Source organism: Rhyacophila brunnea, unplaced genomic scaffold, assembly GCF_057557595.1.
Source record: "Rhyacophila brunnea isolate RB1 unplaced genomic scaffold, BYU_Rbru_1.0 scaffold_14, whole genome shotgun sequence".
Taxonomy (NCBI): domain Eukaryota; kingdom Metazoa; phylum Arthropoda; class Insecta; order Trichoptera; family Rhyacophilidae; genus Rhyacophila; species Rhyacophila brunnea.
In genome coordinates, this window is record NW_028232796.1 from 24,461,503 (window position 1) to 24,481,419 (window position 19,917).

The 19,917-nt window shown below is 32.4% G+C and overlaps 1 protein-coding gene across 2 annotated transcripts in view; it reads right to left on the reverse strand.

Annotated features, from left to right (window-relative positions):
* The window catches only part of Tomosyn (syntaxin-binding protein tomosyn), a 735,273-nt gene that overhangs the window by 318,414 nt on the left and 396,942 nt on the right, over positions 1-19,917 (reverse strand). The window lies entirely within an intron of this gene.

Below are 19,917 nucleotides of genomic sequence, written 5' to 3' on the forward strand. Positions count from 1 at the left end.
CCGGAGAAATATGTACACAAACGTGATTATTTATATACCTGTTAGATACAGAAACAACTTAAAATTCCAAGAACTTGAGTTAAATATATCATTCTATATATAACGAAATATTATTTACTCTACAATATAGTGAATATGACTTTCTACAATTTATCATTAATACACTACACAGTGATTACTTATTGAATTATACAATTTCGTCAAGCTTTATAAAATTGTATTAGACCACATTAAAAAAAACATATTTTCTTTCATAATTAAGGTATTTAATTTGAATTAAGATTCGTAGTGAAAATTTCAAACCCCATTATCTTAGAACAAGTTTTTTTAGTTGTTTTCCTACATAGTATCAATATAAATATAGCCAAAAATATACCAAAACGTATCAAATTGGTCTAGTCATTTTCCGTTCTCAGTATACTGTCAAAGGCATAATAATTACAAAATGAAAATGTTTATGGCACAAAGAACAATATATTCGTGTCATGTGTGATTTTTTACAGTATAAATTCGGAGTTTCGGTCGTGAAAGAATGCCGTGAGCGAGCACAAAAAGCGTTAGGAAATCAAAGCCCGGCGACGAATAATGGATGAAGGTTAAATTGGAAAGAGCTTTTTTCGATTGAACTTGACCGTGGCACGAGGAGACTCCGTCAAATTACAGTTCACTGGTTCAATTATGTAACTCCCACACGAGTGAAGAAAAAAAAACTTTTCCAATCGGTAATGCATTAACAAAGACGTTCCTTTCATGTTGTGAACTTATGAATTAGATCGTGAAGATATAAATACCACAAATGACCAATGTATTTGATCCTTTAAAACTAAATCAATTAGAATATATGTTAAGAGTTTTAATGTAGTTATTTAATTAACTATGTCTTTTAAAGTATCGTAAAATATATAGAACTGTATAAAAAAAATTGTCTACGGATATTTATCCCACAATGGCCGAGCGGATAACGTGTTGGTTTGTAAACGTCACACTTTGTTTACGCATGCGTGTTAAACAAAAGTTTGGATATAGAATATGCCAAGAACTATATTTGTATATATTTTTTTTTATTTTTAATAGAAAAGGTTCAGTACAAAATTGTTATAGAACGACGGTGAGATAAGTTATGATTGATATATCTAGAGTACCCGAAATCTTCGATTTACGTCGTCATGTAGGCCACCTACAACAATACCAAGAAAAACACCGGATAAGTCATGATTGGTGATACATGATAACTGTAGGAGTCTACTTCGGCGGTGGATAGCTGTTGTAGGTAGATGAATGACGGTAGTAGATGTACAGGAGCGATAGTTTATTTACTGTACAAGGGCACAAGGGCACAATCGGTACAATATAATCAATTTAATACAATGCCAATGCGGTGCGATGTGTTTTTACCGGGATGTCATAATCGAATGGCATTTTTAATTAATTGTGATCCGCTATTTATTGACGTAGAAACTCAAAATTACAATAATATCTTTAAAAAATATTTAGTAAATAACTATTATATTTGAGACAGCTATTTTATATCGAGTTGCGATAATTGGGTATGGCTGACTATATAGAAAAAAAGGACATTACGGAAATTATAATTGCAGTCAGCTATTTACTGAGTTTTCAATAATGGGACACTATAGGGAATGGACATTAAGGAATTCGTAATTGCGGTCAGTTATTTAATATCGTCAGTCAATATGCTGCCACGGCGTTGTTTATTCCCATATAACTATAAAATTCTACATTCGACATAATATTATGCCCCAGATCCTATATTAAGACAAAATATCTTTCTAAATATTCTATCTGGAACATTGTAGTTTGATATGTGACTGTTATCGGTAGCCAATAGTGACTGTATGCAAATATCAACGACAGGCTATAATATTTCAATACGCTCCTGCCCCCATTATCCGTTAAAATGTATCAAAATCGCCGCGCCATAAAGCCAGCGCAAAAGCGCGCCATCTACACGATGTATAAGTGAATTAAAAATCACAGGGATGACGCCCTAACGCGAAGGATCTGTGTAATATGTCCAAAAGAGATAAAACTCTTTTTATGATCGCCATTTATTTTCCACATTTACGCGTATTCATTTCCGCATAAAAGGAATTTCATGTTTGCAGCTATAAAATTATTACATCGTTGCAGCAGATAAAACGTGTGCTTTATATCTGTTTAGGCACTATAACAATCACGATAACCTAGTCACATCTACATTTAAATAATATTTTGATATGGCGACATCCAAATAATGTTTTTTTAATAATAAATTCAATTTAATTTTCCGTGAGTTACAATCTCTCTATACCAGAGATTCAGAAATTTATTTTTCTTAAAGCCCCATTTACCGTTACATTACCGTTTAAAAAAATATATTTTTTTCGTTTAGGTACATGTTAAAACACGCGCGTTAACATGATGTTACTCCCTACTTCAGTTATAGTTTGTCAATTTATGGCTATGGCTGTATGTTGTAGCTTAACTACTGGGAAATGCCAAAAGAAATGGCTATTTCAAAAAAATACTACCTTATTCTTAGTTAAATAATTATTATAAAACAATCATTATTCGTCAGATGTTTATCACACTTGAATGGTCAAAGACCAAAGCCTATAATCAGTATCTTTCGAATTATCTTCAAATTTGTTAATCTTGCCCATTGTTTGATTAATAAAATGCCTAATTCTTGTCAAATTTGGGATTAAAGAGATTTTCAAAATATTTTTTTATCGTAAATATTTCACTATAATAATGTCAATATAAATTATACTAATGGTTTTACAAATGCGTTTAAAAATTAATAAATCATCTTAACCTTAATAAAACATCTTAACACCACTGCACATGGATGTACTGAAATATGACTATATTCTAAAACATTAGATCGAGAGGTATAAAATAATACTATTTTATGTAATAAAAATACTTTATGCAGTCATCAAATATTTAAAATAAATATAAAGGATAATAAGGCTTCAAAATTATATAAATAGATTATCTACAACGTTTAAGGAATGTCCAGGATCATGCTTTGAAAATACCATAAAAGCTCCATTTTGACCTACGCGGAGCACATGAGCCATTAAGCTACGCGGCCATCGTGCTGGGTACTCGCTAGTGATGAATAAAAATTGTGAATAATATTAAAAATAATCCTAACGATAAGGATAAACTCGATGCGCTGCTATCAATATATTAATAATCTGCTATATTATTGTCAACACTACATATTCCTGCCGACACGCATGCCTTGTTAAAACATGTCGGCTGGCATGAGTGCATTTCAGTATAACTTGCTTTTTGTATGTTTACTTGGAAAATATTATAGTAATCACTATAAATTCAACTGTTTGTTACACTGCACACGAAACATGTACAAATATATTTTTGAAATTTTCTTCTGCCCTTTCTTTGCTTCCACTACCCCTTTATTTATATTCAACGGCTACAATAATTGCTTCTGAGGCTACTACCCCATTGGATCGCTTCAGTGGGGTGGTATCGCCACTAAACAATGTTAATATATACCAAGAGATTACGTATTGGCTCACAAGAGCTAAGAGGATGTTCTGTCTGTGTAAAAGCGGTGTATATAAATCAGACGGCTGGGACATCAGACTATCATCATGGAATACGGATTCGAATGTCCGGATCGAATCGTGGAAAATCGCACTAAGAGTGCAATATAGCAGCTAGAAAAAATATAGGTACATAGGCAGTCAAAGAAATATTGCCGATTTAATATTTTCTTTATGCAACATATACCAGCGAGGCTATTCTAAATGTATCACATGTATCACTTTATGTATTCAGGCAGTTAATTATTACATTCTGAACTGTCAAAAAGTACTATCTTTTAAAATCCCCTCTCTTGGTTGTGTTAACTTTTAGAGCGAGATAGAATACGTAAATTTTACATAATATTGAGAACTGAAAAGCAATTTATAGTTAATCTATGGTTCCTGGCAAGCAGTCAAATATTGAGTGGCTAATAGTAACATAATATTTGTTTTACTGGAATTACATTTGTGTTGCATTCGCAATGACATGACTAATAAAATTGTAAGTTATGTTGATATGTTTGACGTTTCAATACAAAATTATTGGGTTCGGGCGTATCCGCCAGCACGAACATACCCTAATTTGACCAACATGTATACCAACCTAAATTTTTGCCGTATTACGAATTTACTAATTAATATTTTAGATGACCGCCTTATGTATGGAATATGCCCTCTGTATTAATTTTGACCAATGAAAATAACGGAAACGTACTAAAGTGCTGTTAATAATAGCTGCGCTAGCCTATAAAAGTAGCAAATTGTTAATGAGTCGATACTTTTGAGATGTGACGAGAGACAAGTGTGCTCAGGATCACCAGAACTAACCGACTCACCAAAAGATCCCTAGTTTAAAAGAAAAAGATAAGGTACTCTCAACCACATATCGGAGACCAACTCTTCAATTATTTAATTATCTGATTTAGAGAGGAGGGTAACAAATTATAAAGATTGCCCATAATAAACAGCGATAATAGTAAAATAGAAGAAAATATACTTCCACGTTGAACCGATGAAATCAATAATGCGACAGAATTTTCAATTATTTATTTTATTTATTTAAGAAAACAAAACATTGTGCACATAACAAATCTAAATTCAAGACGAACACAACATGAGATTTACATTATAACAAATATTACCCTCACAAGAGAAAAGAAGAGAATATATAAAATAATAATATAAAAATAAAAACATACTTAAGTACTACTTTATCCAGAAAATTAAAATTTTGAAAACAAAAAACATACAATTTTATAGAGAAAAATAAAATTTCAAATACAAAATACATAGCATGTCACCGAAAATGTTTACGTCTTTGGGGTGTGCATTGACTAGTCTTGCACCCCTCGCTAATGGTGCCTGATAGGTTTGACACAAGGAAACGGTTCCAATCCAGAATAAATCATGTCTGTGACCAAGTAGGTGGTAATTGACAGGCGCATTATGTCAGAAATTAACTAGAGAAAACTGTAGTAAAATTGCGAACAGACTAATAACTACCCATTAAGGTTGAAGAGACTCATGGGCCAATGACTAGGGATAAACATTAACGTCACTCATAATTCTTCAGTATTACAGTAGATGCCTATAATATGCTTCGCTCAGAATCGAAAAAGTAGTTCACGTTTTTATTCAAAAATATTAAGAAATTCGGAAGGTTACTTTAAATGTCAAATTATGCATTATGGACAATGCGAAACCGCATTTTCAAAATCCCTTGCAAAATATCCAAGACATTTATATGAAAAGTGGGATATCTGACTCGTGTTGCAAAGGGCAGTCGTAGCGGATAGCGATTCAGCCTATTTACATTTATAGGCGAAGGGTCCAAATAATGCTCAAAGAGGCTTTTGCGTAAGTATTCATGAAACGCCAAGATATGCGTAAAGATATATCTACATATGTGCCATTTTCTCTTATCGTTATTCATACGTGTAAGATTTTATAGATAATGAATAAAATGTAGTACATATAAATGTAGGTATAGTTTTAAGGGTTAATAAACTATAAGCATGTAGGGATAAACAATAATTTAAGGGCGTCGGAAGTCATTCGACATCGTACCCACGCCAGATCATACGAGAGACGTCAATAAACTAATTAAAATGTTATCACTAAAAATATATAAAAGGGGACACGCAACTTGAGCTCTTGTCATTTATTTTTAGGTCATTGTAACGCGTATATTATGTCCTCTATTTTATGTACTTGCATATCCGTGAAAACTTATTGTTACTCGATCATAATTTCCCCATCTAGTCTAAATTCATCATTGAGGGTAAATTACCTGACGGTTACCTTCAACACGATGGTCTCTAAACGTAACATCTGTTATCAGGAGTTGCACAGAAGTCTTGTCTTTGGTAAGGAGACGAAGAAAGGTAATACCATCACGCCACACCAGGATCCTGTCAACACAAGCTATCTGTTTCCTTTGCCTTCCTTCTCGAGGGACATAACAGTACGATGAATTAAAAAAAGCATGACAATCTCGAATTTAATAGAAATTATACTATTGTTATATTTATGTAAATTCAAATTATGAAACTAAAATACCATTAAATATAACAGTTAGTTTGATTTTGGCTCCAGTTCTAATAACTTACTAATATAACTTATATTGCTCTACGTGCGAGTAAGCTTCTAGGATTCATCATGCGACAATCCAAATCATTCAAGAATCTAAATGCCTTACGCACACTCTATGCCTCATTTGTGCGTAGCATTCTTGAATATGAGCCGATTATCTGGTGTCCTTATGAGGTTTCTTATAAGCTTATTTTAGAACGCGTCCGGAAGAAATTTCTTCGATGTCTTTATTTTAAGACATTTAACTATTTTCCTTTCGATAATTCGTCAAATGATTATTTTCCGACTGCCTTTCTACACGGTATGCTTACTTTTCACTCTCTTGAATCTCGTCGGTCTCTTCTGCTCTTGAAACACTTTTGCTTGTTAGCGCGAGGGATGGTTTCCAATCAATTCATTTCAGTCAATTACCTACGTGGTCGCAGCCAGGAACCGTTTCCTCGTGTCAAGCCTATCAGGCACCATTAGCGAGGGGTGTTAGATTAGTGAATGCTCTCCCTAAAGACATAGACATTTTCAGAGATGTTCTTTGTATTTTGTTTTTGAAACTTTATTTAACTGTATAAAATTGTATGTTTTTTATTTTCAAAATTTTATTTTCCTGTATTAAATTATTGTACTTATGTTTTGATTTAATTTTTTCTGTTAGTATTATTATTATATTTTATATTCTCTTCTTCTCTCGTGTGAGGGTAATATTTGCTATAATGTAAATCTCATGTTGTGTACGTCTTGAATTTAGATTTGTTATGTCCACAATGTTTTGTATTCTTAAATAAATAATAAGTCTTCAAGATTCGTCAATTTTCGTACGCCAACTTAAATATGAGTTATAATACATGAATACAAATTACAGTAAAAACAGCATTATGTTTAAATATCAATTATAATATATTCAGCTTTTTTGACAAATTTCCCTGTAATATTAAACTAAATTAGTACGAAACGTTTGGTGGAAATTTTGCGATCCAGACCGTAATGAAGGTTTCTTCGGACCAAGTTTACATGCATATAAAACTTTATTAATTTGTATATATCTGCAAAAAGCTATGCCGAGCTGTTATGGCGCCCGGTTGCATCAAAGGAAACTGAACAAAAAAGCTTCATACCCAAAGCTATATTAAAAAACCAGATTCATGAAATTTACAAGAGTTCAGTGGCGTTAGTTCGGTAGGATAGAAAATTCTACATAACACGAAACGTTTCAAAGATAAATCCATTTATTATAATATTGAATAAAACAAAAATTTAATTTACACAATATATACATTTTTATCGTGTGATAATATTTTTAATTATAATTAATTTAAGTTTTGTACTATTTCATTTGACTTAAGATTTGTTTTTCAAATCACCACTTTAAAATGCATGCCTAGTTACTTACTTACCCCTTTACTTAAATGTTCTAATTTTGTATATATGCAAGGATAATTATATTCTTGTCAGGGTGCATTTGCCATTGGTAAACCTGGGTTGCGATGGGGAAATGACGCAAATATGATGGTATACAATTTAGAATTATTACAATTTAAAAAGTTTAATGTTTAAAAAACTTTTACAAACAATTATCATAAATAGTAAAATGTGTATAGGTAGGCAAATTATACATACAATATTAAATGGCCACATCCCAAAGAGGATTCAAACTAGTTTTAGTTTACGAGAAATAGTTGATATTTGAACAAACTATTATTGATTCAAAATGAAAGCGCCGAGAGGCGCAGCTTCGAATCCTGATGGGTGTCATAATTTTTAATGAAGATTTTTTCTGGTAATTATATATTTATCAGAACTGTTTCAAATTATGTATGTTCAACATGAAAGCATTGCCACCTTGTCAATGCACCTACTTATTTTAGTTTATTTAAGTATTCTTTAACATTTTAATATTTATCACGGCATGATGGCGCAATTGGTAGCGCACTCAGCTGTTAAAGAAAATATTGAGATATTGTTATCCATTCTAGAATCGGAAGTGAATGTTTTTTGAATTTACTCTACCGGCGAATTTATTGTTTCGCGCGTATTTTTTTTTTAATCACTATATTAGTTTTAAAAATGTCCTGTTTCAGAGATATTACATTATAATCCTTATCCACCTCAAGAGTGATTGTTCTTTTAAAGCATTTCTATTTACTTCTTAATGGGTTCATTTACAATCCGGCTATACCGAAAAATATTAGTTTTCATGTTCCCACCAATATCACTCGTAACTCTGCGGTCTTCATTATATACCGTCGCATGACTGATGTGATGTTTCATGATGCTGTGTATCGTGCGATTAACCTGTTTGATGGGACCATAAAGGTTGATTTTTTTTAAACTATATAATATTCCTGAATGTGTTAAAATTTTGTAATTGTTTTTAATACTTACGTAATAACATACTTTATTGTTATATTGGTTGCTATACTGGCAAATATTAATTTTCATGTTACCACCAATATTATTAGTAACTCTGCGGTCTTCATGATACTCATTGCAGGACGGTTGTGATATTTCATGATGCTGTGTATCGTGCGATTAACCTGTTTGGTGGCACCATAAGAGTTGTTTTTATGATTTTACTTTAATATTTACAACATACTTTCTTTTCTACTTTATTGTTATATTGGTTGTTATTTGTAATTAAATCATTTTTACATTTTGCATTTATTATTTATTATGGTGCATTGACCAATGTCTATAATGTCATAACAGGTACTCTTCTTTCTAATTAATTAAATAAATAAACTTATTACTATACGAAATGATATGACATTTACAAGAGGATGTCTAAAAAAACTTTACAAGAGATTTGTCACTGCGTAAATTTAATAATGACGAAAAAATAAAAGTCCCATCGCGTCGCCGGAAGGGGAGGAGCGACGCGCCGGCACTTTTTAGATTTTTAATCTCGCGAAAATGATATATTGAGCACGCTACTGCTCGAGGCTTCCAAGGAAGGAAACGGGGCGGCGAAAGCCGAGTGAGGAAGCGGGGAGGAAAGGCTCTTTCAACGTACAACTTTAATAAAGTTGACCGATTGCAGAGTGAGGGTCTGCACATGGCGGGAGCGGTGGTCGTCGGGTGTCGTCATTGGTCGACAACTTTAGCAAAAAAAAGGTGGAAATATTTAATCAATAGAGGTGGTATAGCTCTCAACTTATAATGATCACTGCAGGTAGAGTTTAAGCCGGACAGGATAAGTCCATACATATACTAGATTCTAGCCAATGTGCTTTACCCTCTTAACTTATAATGATCACTGCAGGTAGAGTTTAAGCCAGACAAGTACATACATATACTAGATTCAAGCCAATGTGCTTTACCGTCTTAACTACATGCACCCTACCTTATTACGATGAAATTAACTAATAGTCTTACAACTGAAGCGTTTCACAAAGTTCTGGTTTAAATCAAGGTAAATACTAATAATAAGAAATCATTTTGATTATTAGTCGACATCAGAATCTCTCCAAATTGTAGTCTTGGCTTACTCGCTAATAAAATAATATATATTTTTACTCGGATGATTTAAGAATGTAATATTCTTTAATAAAAATAATTATGAAACACCTCAAATATGGCGTTTCAAGATGTTACTTTTAGTTAATTTCGTCGCAATCAGACAGGACACACGTGACTAACCATTGTAATTGTTTGCAAAGATTTTTTGCTGGTAGAAGTGTTTCTAAATTATGTGTTATATTTTGGTTTGGTAGAGGATAGGTATTGCAGATAAAAGACGGTAGGTAGTAGTTATTCATGATGATGGAGAAGGCGTGAATTTATTTACTGTTTCAAATAACTACAAGAGTACAATCGATGCAATATAATATATATAAGGGTAATTCGGTGCGATGTGTCTTTAACGGAATCATGTAATCGAGTGAGATGTCAAATCGATTCTGACCCGCAATTTATTGACCGACGGGCGCACTGTGAAATAATATGTTAAAATTATTATGAAATAATATTAATTCGTAATGTTATGAAATTGTAATATATATATAATATGTACTAACTGATTGTACGTTAAAAATGAATATTTAATAAATAATATTAGAATTGAGATCTGGGTTACAGGAATCCGATGATAGCCATATATTATGTATGTTCAATAAAGAATATTACATTTCAAATCTTGTGAATTGTTCGTTGTTTGTTTTTAATATGTATGTAAGAAACAAAAATCTTGAAATTGCTGGAGAATTTACTTAGGTACTTTATTACTATTTACGTCTGCACGTTGAACAATTTCGAGTTTTCTGAATTAGAGTTCCCGAGTCGTCTATCATTCGCATATTTGTTCAAAACATATACGCACTAGTTTTCCCGTAAAGCCTCGGTTTATTATATATATTGTTATACAAACACTATTATAATTTACACTTACATTACCATGTTCGCTCATAAGTTTTTTGTAAGAAATAATTAATTTCCGTTTCGTTGAAAACTGATGTATACCTAATTGATACTATTCATCGTGTATGAGACGTGTATTCAGAATACTACCCAAGAGTGCGACGACACTGCGATTTCGTGACACAGCCCCATGGGTTTCGTAACCCTGACAGTGCTTCCGTCACCCTGCATTGCTGTTACAAGATCGATCTACGTTTTGTAGAGTCGACATTGCAAGACGGCTGAAAGTTGTGGTGGATAAAAGAAAACGGCGCGATCTTGCACTTTGTCTTATGTTTTGTGCGTGGAGCGAATTAGGTGAAGTATTTATTCAATTCGATTTCTTAATCAATATGATATTAGTGTGGTAATTTGAGAACACGATAATAACAGAACATGAGCAGACAAGACAGGACGGTGATAAAACAGAACACCGATAAACAGAACTAAGAAATTTCAGGAGAAAAAAATCAAATTATATAATTTAGAAATTCCTAATTGATGGAAAGCCTCAATTAAACGGGACTGAACTCGGTAATGCCAGTAAGTTAGGTATATCTCGTCTTAATCAATCTAATATGTTCAAAATGCTTGGTTAACTAGGTACAACGAAATAATGAGTTTAATAAGTATGTGTAGTTGTGCATGATTGCCATTGATTGGCCAACATGCAGTAATTATATATTTCTTTTATAAAATTGAGTTTTACAAATAAATATTTTATTAATAAATAGATGAATTTTTCGTGTTTTACTTTATCTGGTTACAAGTTAAAATACACATTTATATCATTTGATCATGTTTTTATTTTTCCAATTCTTTCAATCTAGGTTATGCAAAAACAACTGAACAGAAAATCATAGATCTACAAGCTTTCAAAGTATAGTAAAATAGAAACATGATACTAAAATAAAGTCTATTTCATACCACAACAACATTGAAAGCTTTAGTAATCGTTGAGGTACAATGTGTCTACTAGAAATGACATTAACCCTGTTTTACCGCCAAAGATAAGCATGCGATCGTCAAACATGAAATAACACTTAAATCTTAAACGTTACAAATTATTATGCATTTACTTTCAAGTGCATTGAGGATTCTATATATTAATCAATTTGTACTGATAATATCAGTGGATCCTTAATTACTATTGTAATATAATAGTGTCCTCCAGAAATTATAATTAATTATATCCAAACCAGTGATGTCAACCGTACTATAATTATAGTACAATACTATAATTTTAATTCTGCGAAAAATGTAAAATACTATAATTTTACGCCAAATATACCAAAATACTATAATTTTAAAGGATTCAAGACGAAAAATGTTCCTGTACTATATTTTTTTTAGAAATACGCCTCTAAACTATAATCAGCATAGAAAAAGATGGCAACACTGATCCAAACGTTACAAAACTACTGGAAAATATAGAATAAAGGAAAACATGGTGAATCGCATATATCATTAAACAGCTCGTTTTCATGATACTGTGATTTGTGGTTCAATAAATGTAAGATGGACATAATCAAATATAATTTTATATCAAATTCTGGTCACTGAAGTAAGAAAAAGACGGTGTTGGGTTGTCCGTATGGAACTTTTTTTTGCAATGTTTCTATTTAAACTTGCTCCATGACGTTTAGTTGTTGACTTTTGCTACATAGATGCACATATATTTTTTCCCCGACCATATCCGATCCTAATAGCATTATATGGGCCTCCAAAGAGTGGCGGTTTGTATTAACAAATTTTGTTTTTATGAGAAATGGATATCAGCCACTTACTCAACCTATTAGGTACATAATCTGACTCAAAAACAAATTGAAAAACAATATGTATACGTCCCAGACTCAGGATTCGAAACTGGGACCCACGACGCTAAATAGGCCGACGCTTATCGGTGTCTAGCGATATGCGACCTTATGGTGGAGCGAGTTGAAAAGAAATTTTTGAGACTCCTTTATTTGAGGTTATATGGATACTATCCGTGGCTTTATTCAACTGACTTTCTCTTAGGTATGCTTACATACTGTAGTTTAAATGCTAGAAGATATATCAATATTTGGCCACGTATTTTTTTCGACCCGAGAAATCGGGAGCATCAGCTGTTTATTTTCCCGAGGAGCAGAACTAACCTGCCATTGGTTATGGCAATTGGGAGGGCAACAACTCTGTTCAACCAAATCGCTTCGGATGTTGATATATTCCATCTACTTGAGGATGAGTATGATTAGGTGGACGTTGTTTTATAAATTCTTAAAATAGGGTCCACTTAGCTCATTCGGTGTGCTTCCATGCTTGTAAAAAAATGAAATTTGAATACTTCGTAATAGAGCTTCTTGTCTGACCCAAATAAACTTCCAGACAATTTACGCAATATGGAAAATATACACCAAATGAGGCGTCTAATTACAAAAAGCGACAAGTCCACAATTCAATATTTTCGGGAAACAACATTTTTATGTTTCAAGCATCAATTATTTGTTTTAACGTGAGATTATTTTTTCCATTGTATTCTACGTCGAAATTAGAACCAAATGGCAATTTGTTTCAGCCGATAAACTCTTAAATGTAATAAATATAGGCAACATAAAATTGGACGTGGCGCTATTTGTACCTCACTTTTTAATTTACTCCGCATAAGGCACATATTTCCGTGGCACTGTCATTAGTTTACCAGATGCTACAGGATGAGAGACGCCCCTTTCAATATTGAACGTATTGGTTGACTTAAAAACGCGCCAACCAAGCTTTAAATACTATGAAACACGGACTTGGCGCTTTTTGTAATAAATCGAGACTTAAATATTTTTTTCTTATGGTTATGTCGTGTTTTGGAATTTATAGATCAATAACTATTGTGTAAAATTATACAAAGAATACGTGCGTATTTTTTTCTCGATTTTGACCAAATGTGGACTTATCGCTTTTTGGAATTAGCGCCTCAAATATAATTGTTTGTCTAATTCAACTTTTATAACAATACAATTGAATGAATGAAGGATTAAGATGAAATAATATTAGATTATCATATTAAACTGTTATCGGCCACTGTGGTAAAGGACGATGTCCGGTTTTCCACATGGGCTAACAATAATTTTTCCACAGCCTTCTGGCGAAATGGACCGCCATAGATGGGACGGGTGAGCGGTGTGCCTAGCCGAAGTGAAATCGTGACTTGGTTTTCATAACATTAAGCCGGGTCAGCCAACCTACAAAATGTGGTAACATTTGAATTCCAGATTATGTTTTCCATACGGAGTAACTCGAATGTTACATTTCGAATTCGGAAAAGGGAGTGGAAAATAATTGTGTACACTGGTCATACCACGCTTCGCTGATAACAGGAAATCAAATTAGTGTTGGCAGTTGTAATGAAAATTTTCCCCATACTCGTATACTTCCTGTAATGTATTTCAAATAAAAAAATGTAAATGTAATGTATTTCAAAGCGAACGTATTTGCAGATGTTTTCGTGTTTGAAACATAACATAGGTTCTCGTAGTATGTTGTTAAAATGCACGAATTTCAAATAGGTTGTCTGTCGTCTACGAAATATAACTAGTCTCTCTTTAACTCAATTTTAATTTACAATTTAAAATTGTCTTCTTTTGAACATGTACACCATTAAAATGTTTTTAAAACTCTATAATATCTTGCTTTTTTACGAATCTGTCGTAATTAAGTCGAAGCTTTCTTTTACAAGTATATTTTTAATGTGTATGGAAGTTTTTAATGTGTATGTGTGTGTAAACAAGACATTTTGATACATGTATTATTTTCTTTGTTGTTAAAAGTACAAGTACAGTACGATAAAATAGTTGTAACATCATTATGAAGACTATTACAAAAATACTAATAAATTACCAAGTAGCAGCGCCACCTGTCATCATTTTTCGATGCGGCCTAGTTCTGAAATAGAAAATATTTTATTTAAAATCAGTTTTAGACTTTATTACTGGAAAACATCTCCAACACAACATTTTCCTCATCTTACTGCTTTAATTATTTGTTGTCCTTGTCTCGCTCTCTCCTACACATTTACGTGCCATATCTCCATCTTTAATACCTTTAATATATCCTTTCTTTATCCCTCTCCCACATATTCTTTTCTCAAATCGTACTCCTTTTTAATACGTCTTCTACCTGTCTCCATCCCTTTAATATATTAACATGTATATTGTCTTACCTTTCTACTATATTAAAATACCTTTTCTCTCTCTGTCATATATATTTACGAACGTTTTCTCTGACGTTACCACTTTTACTATTAATCCTTTCTCTTTCTCCCGCATAGTTTTGTATGTGATTTTTTTCTCCCTCTGCGTTACAGAGAGCAAGATAGATAAATCAAGACAAACATAATATAATGTAATAAATGTTTTGACTTTAATTACATATTCAACCTATTTATAGAAAGATATGAGATCTTCTTTATGCTCAATAAACGATAAATTATATAATTAATTTTATGCCATGGGTCATGGATTCAAATCCAGGATCAGGAAAATTCTCATGATATTTGTCAACGTGTGTTCGGACCTAATAGGTTGAGCAAGTGACTAACGTCCATTTATCGGAAAAAACAAAAATTTGTTAATACAACTTCCACTCTGGGAAGGTCCATATTATGATCTTCTTAGTATTCTATTCTATATCTTAGTCCGATCCTAACAGGATCATATGGGCCTCCACAGGATAGAGGTTTGTATTAGCAGATTTTTGTTTTTTTTTTACGAGAAATGCATGTCAGCCACTAGCTCAACCTATTAGGTCCATACCCTGACTCACACACAAATTGAAAAACAATATGTGTACTTGCCAGACCCAAGATTCGAACCTGCGACCCACGGCGTGATAGTCCAACGCTTAAGCCGCGCGGCCACCGTGGGTGTCATTAGACGTGTATACCTACTGCTATTTTTATTCGATACATAATATGGCATACATTAAAAGAGATAACAAACACTTATGTTAGTTAGTACTTTCTCCACTTTTCAAATAATCCCAAGATCGGTTTCGTCTTGCGACATTATAACTTTGAAAGTATAAAGTTTAACCGCACATTATTTATTCAACTCGCTAGACTCTAGGTACAACACAGTCACATTTCAGACACAAAATTGGTCCAACAATGTTAACAATACTTGTCGGTAATCTACAATAATTTAAATTAATTGTGAGTTCACCCTAACGATTTGAATAAATAATGTATTAGCTTTTTGGAAACTTTACAGAAGGGATAGTATATTATAAAAATAAGTTAACTTCCCCAATTAAATATAGCACCCTAAAAAGTAGGGGGAAAATATTGGAAGTACTTATTGAGTTGTATGAATTACCTGAGTTTGCCTCTTAATTGAACCTAATTCGACAAATTAGGTTGTTATGGAAGTGTGGTGAATTTATTATAGTGTAGCATATTTTATTATGGAATTTGGTAGACGTAAGCGATCAAAGATACTTATTGAATAAATATTGTATTCGTGAGCTTATAAACAGCGTCAGTTTAAAGTGCATAGAAGTCTCAGACGTTAGCTTATGTCAAGATCCATTACAACCAAAACTTAACCAATCAAATCTTTAGTAAAATATTTTGGTTATTTTATAGAAAATTTACAAAGATGATTTTATTGCATTTTATTAAAGTATCTGTTTCGTTTACATTCTTTTTTTCAGACGGGTTTGGAGATCCTCTTATAAAATATAACCAGTGAGATAAGCCGACACTGATTTTTAAGATACTGTACCCAATATACATTTGGTGTATTTTTTTCTGCATAAACTTGTAAGTATATTATAAATTTATACTTTCAAAAAAAAACCCGAATTACGCATGTATCTTATGCATAGTTTCAATGATAAAAAATGAAAAGGATGACAGATGCACTAAAAAAATATTTATTTTAATGCACTAGTATTAAATTTTGCAAATGATCCTTAAAACAATCAGGAAAAAGCATGAAAAAAAATGTTAAGACATTTTGGTCATTTGGATGACTTCATAAATAATTAATTGTGACAATAATACTTTTATATTCTTACGCAAGATATTTTCTTTGCTAGTGTTAAAAATGGTGATGGGATTACGTCGGTACCAATTTTATAGGGAAACTTAGGCAATCTTTTTTTGTTGTTTTACATGGGGCACATTCTTAAATTAGAGATGCCAGCCTAAAATTTCAAATAATTAACAAAAAATTAGATATTACCACGTTTTTCTTAGCTCGTATTCTTGTTTGTCCGGTGGTTGTTTATCCAGTACAAATCTTGCAATCGATTTTTAACTAACTTCCCGACTAGCAAGACATTTGAAACTTTTAGAATATATCAGAACAGGATGCCAATGCATTCTTTTAATACTTTTAGCCATCTTTAAGTAGAATTGAATTCATTGTCAGTTAATTGTGTTTTGTATAAAAAAATATTTCGGAAGAAATCCGTAATCCAATCCACTATTATTGGTTGCTAAGGGGATGGTCCTAGCAACTAAATTATTAATATATACATGCGTTACTATGGAAAACAAAATGACATTTCAGTATTCTATATTTGTTTGTTTGTTGCAAAATAGCAAAAAAATGATATGTTGACAATTACCTTGTTTGTCTTAAATTATTAATACATAGAATTGTCAAGTTTATATGATTCAACAGAAAATTTAAAAACATGGTATATAAAAAGTTCTTTTTATCTTGTAATTACTTTACATATGTCCTAGAATAGATTTTCTGCATAGTAAAAAATAAAATGTTCAACATTTTCGATTTACAGCCTACAACTATTTATTACTTGTATACAGATTTCAGAGTGTTGACATAATACCGTGGAGTAAATTATTACTTTGCATATAACAGCTGTGCGTGTGACAAGAGCATTTATTATCACAATGGATATTAATTATACGAAATGAATTAATACAGATATTATAATTTAGCTTGTGTGAGACACACCCTGAAATTATTAGACTAAGAAGCAGTGACGCAAAGTCAAGCCCAATTTAACGAGGATTAGAGCTAATCAAACAGAGGAGGTTATGCTTAAGTTTGTCTAGCATAAATACATAGCTAAAACGGATACTAAAGTTTATAGCAAATACTTGCGGCGAATGATAGAAGACAGTGATGTAAAACCTTTTCGGTACCAAGGTTTTGAATGCTTCAAACCTCTTAAAGGACACCTTCAGTCAAATCAACTTTACGAATTGTATTTCGAATGTCTAGTGAGGACAGAAAAAAATATTTGGCACCTAGAAGTAGAACATACTAAACAACTAAACGAGTACATTCAGTTCGAAGATTCGCATGATACATAATGTGATGATCAATTTATTGATCTGACAGAAAAATTCATTTCATTTGTTTCGAATGTTCCATATTATTTTAAAATAACACCCATTTTTTATCAGGTTCGTTTACTTACCTGACAATTGGAAACATCGATTGATATCTAATTTAGTTGGTAAATTCTTTTCAACAATGAGATTTTATAAAAGCGTCGTTTATTAAGTAAATAAAAAGGATTTCAAGTTATAAACATTTATATTTTTATAAAAATCGATGTTTTTTAAAATAAATATTAATTACTGAATTAGTCAAAAATCTCTTAAGCGAAGCTTAAAAAACTTAATAAACTAAATTTTAATAATAAATATGACCATAAAATATAATATGTAATAATGAGATGGGGTCCTGCAACAAATACACATTTTATTACATTTTTGTTACAATATTGTATGTTTATCTTTGACTTAAAATAAAAAATATTTTTCTTTTTAATATTTTCAGATACATGTTTATTAAATAACACAGTAAAAATTGTAAATTATCAAAAAAAAAAATGTCTCAAATTGCAAGCTTTGTATTTTCCCCTTGGTGCCTCTGGTAGGTAAAGACATCGCCTTAAGCCACACAAATGCAGCGTCGAAAAGCGTATAATAAATTAAACAAAAATAAAAAGTGTTGAATAAAAACGACGAACACAAGTACATCAGTCTTCAATGTAAGTGTATAGTAGCATAATACACAACCCCGACCCAGAAAATCATCAAATATCTGATAATTGTTTTCTCATTCATTAAGTGTCTTGAAAAAACGAGGTACCTACTAACAGGAGAATTTTTAATCCAAATTATGAATTTGTCAATTAAATACACCGAAAATATCTTCTTCTTCATTCTCGGCACTACATCCCGGGGCGGGATTTAGCCTCCTCTACAATTGTCCTTCACACGCTCCTTTCCGTGGCTGCTCCTCTCCAGTCTCCAGCCCTCCCCATCTTTCTCCAGTCCTCTTCGATACAGTCAGCCCACCTCTTCTTTGGTCTGCCCCTAGACCGTTTCCACTGTGGGATCCACTTGGTCATGATTTTTGGCGTCCTGTGCTCAGGCATTCTCTCAACGTGTCCAGCCCACCTTAGTCTTTGGGATCGACAGAATTTCACCACCGTTTCATGTTTTATTAACTCTTCTAGCTCGTGGTTCATTTTTATCCTGTAACTTCCATTTTCCAATGTGGGCCTGAAAATTCTCCTGAGGATCTTTCTTTCGAATATGGTCAGTTTATGTTCTTCCCTTTGAATGAGGCACCATGTCTCACAGCCATAGGTAACTACTGGTCGAATAACTGTTTTGTAGATAAGCAGTTTGCTATTCTTGCTTAGGATTTTCGAACTCAGTAGACCCTTACAGGCGTAGAAGCACTTATTAGCAGCTATGAGTCGTATGTTCACCTCTTCTGTTGTTTTATTGAGTGTGTTTAGGTTAGAGCCCAGGTACGTGAAGCTCTGAACCTCTTCCCATACCTGCTGCTCCACACAGATATTTCGAGGTGGACCCTGCTCTCGCGTGGATACCATCTATTTTGTTTTGCAGGCATTTATTTCTAATCCAAGCTTTTCTGCTTCCTTTTTCAATGTTGTGGCATGGTCGATCAGTCTTTGTTTGGATCGGCTAGTTATGACTATGTCGTCAGCGAAAACCAAAACACCGAAAATATATGTCTAATAATAAATATCTAGTGGGTTTTGACACACATTTTTCACTTTCAATTAAACCTCCGATTCAACTATCCTTGACAATAATAACAATGCTTCTGAGATAAATGCACTTTTAAAATTAAATAATAAAATAGCATAGTATTAAATGTGCTTTATTTCATTTTGAATACATAATATTAGGTATTTCATCGATACGTATGAATCATTAAAATAGATAATTAAATTGGTTTTGTAATGATTTTCCATGAATTTGCGATCTCACTTATAATATTGTGAGTGTGCTATCTTGAACACCACTGATGTGAATGGAGTCCTATCAATACGCGTGATAATCATAACACTCCATAGTTTTCGTTAAATTACTGGAAATAATATT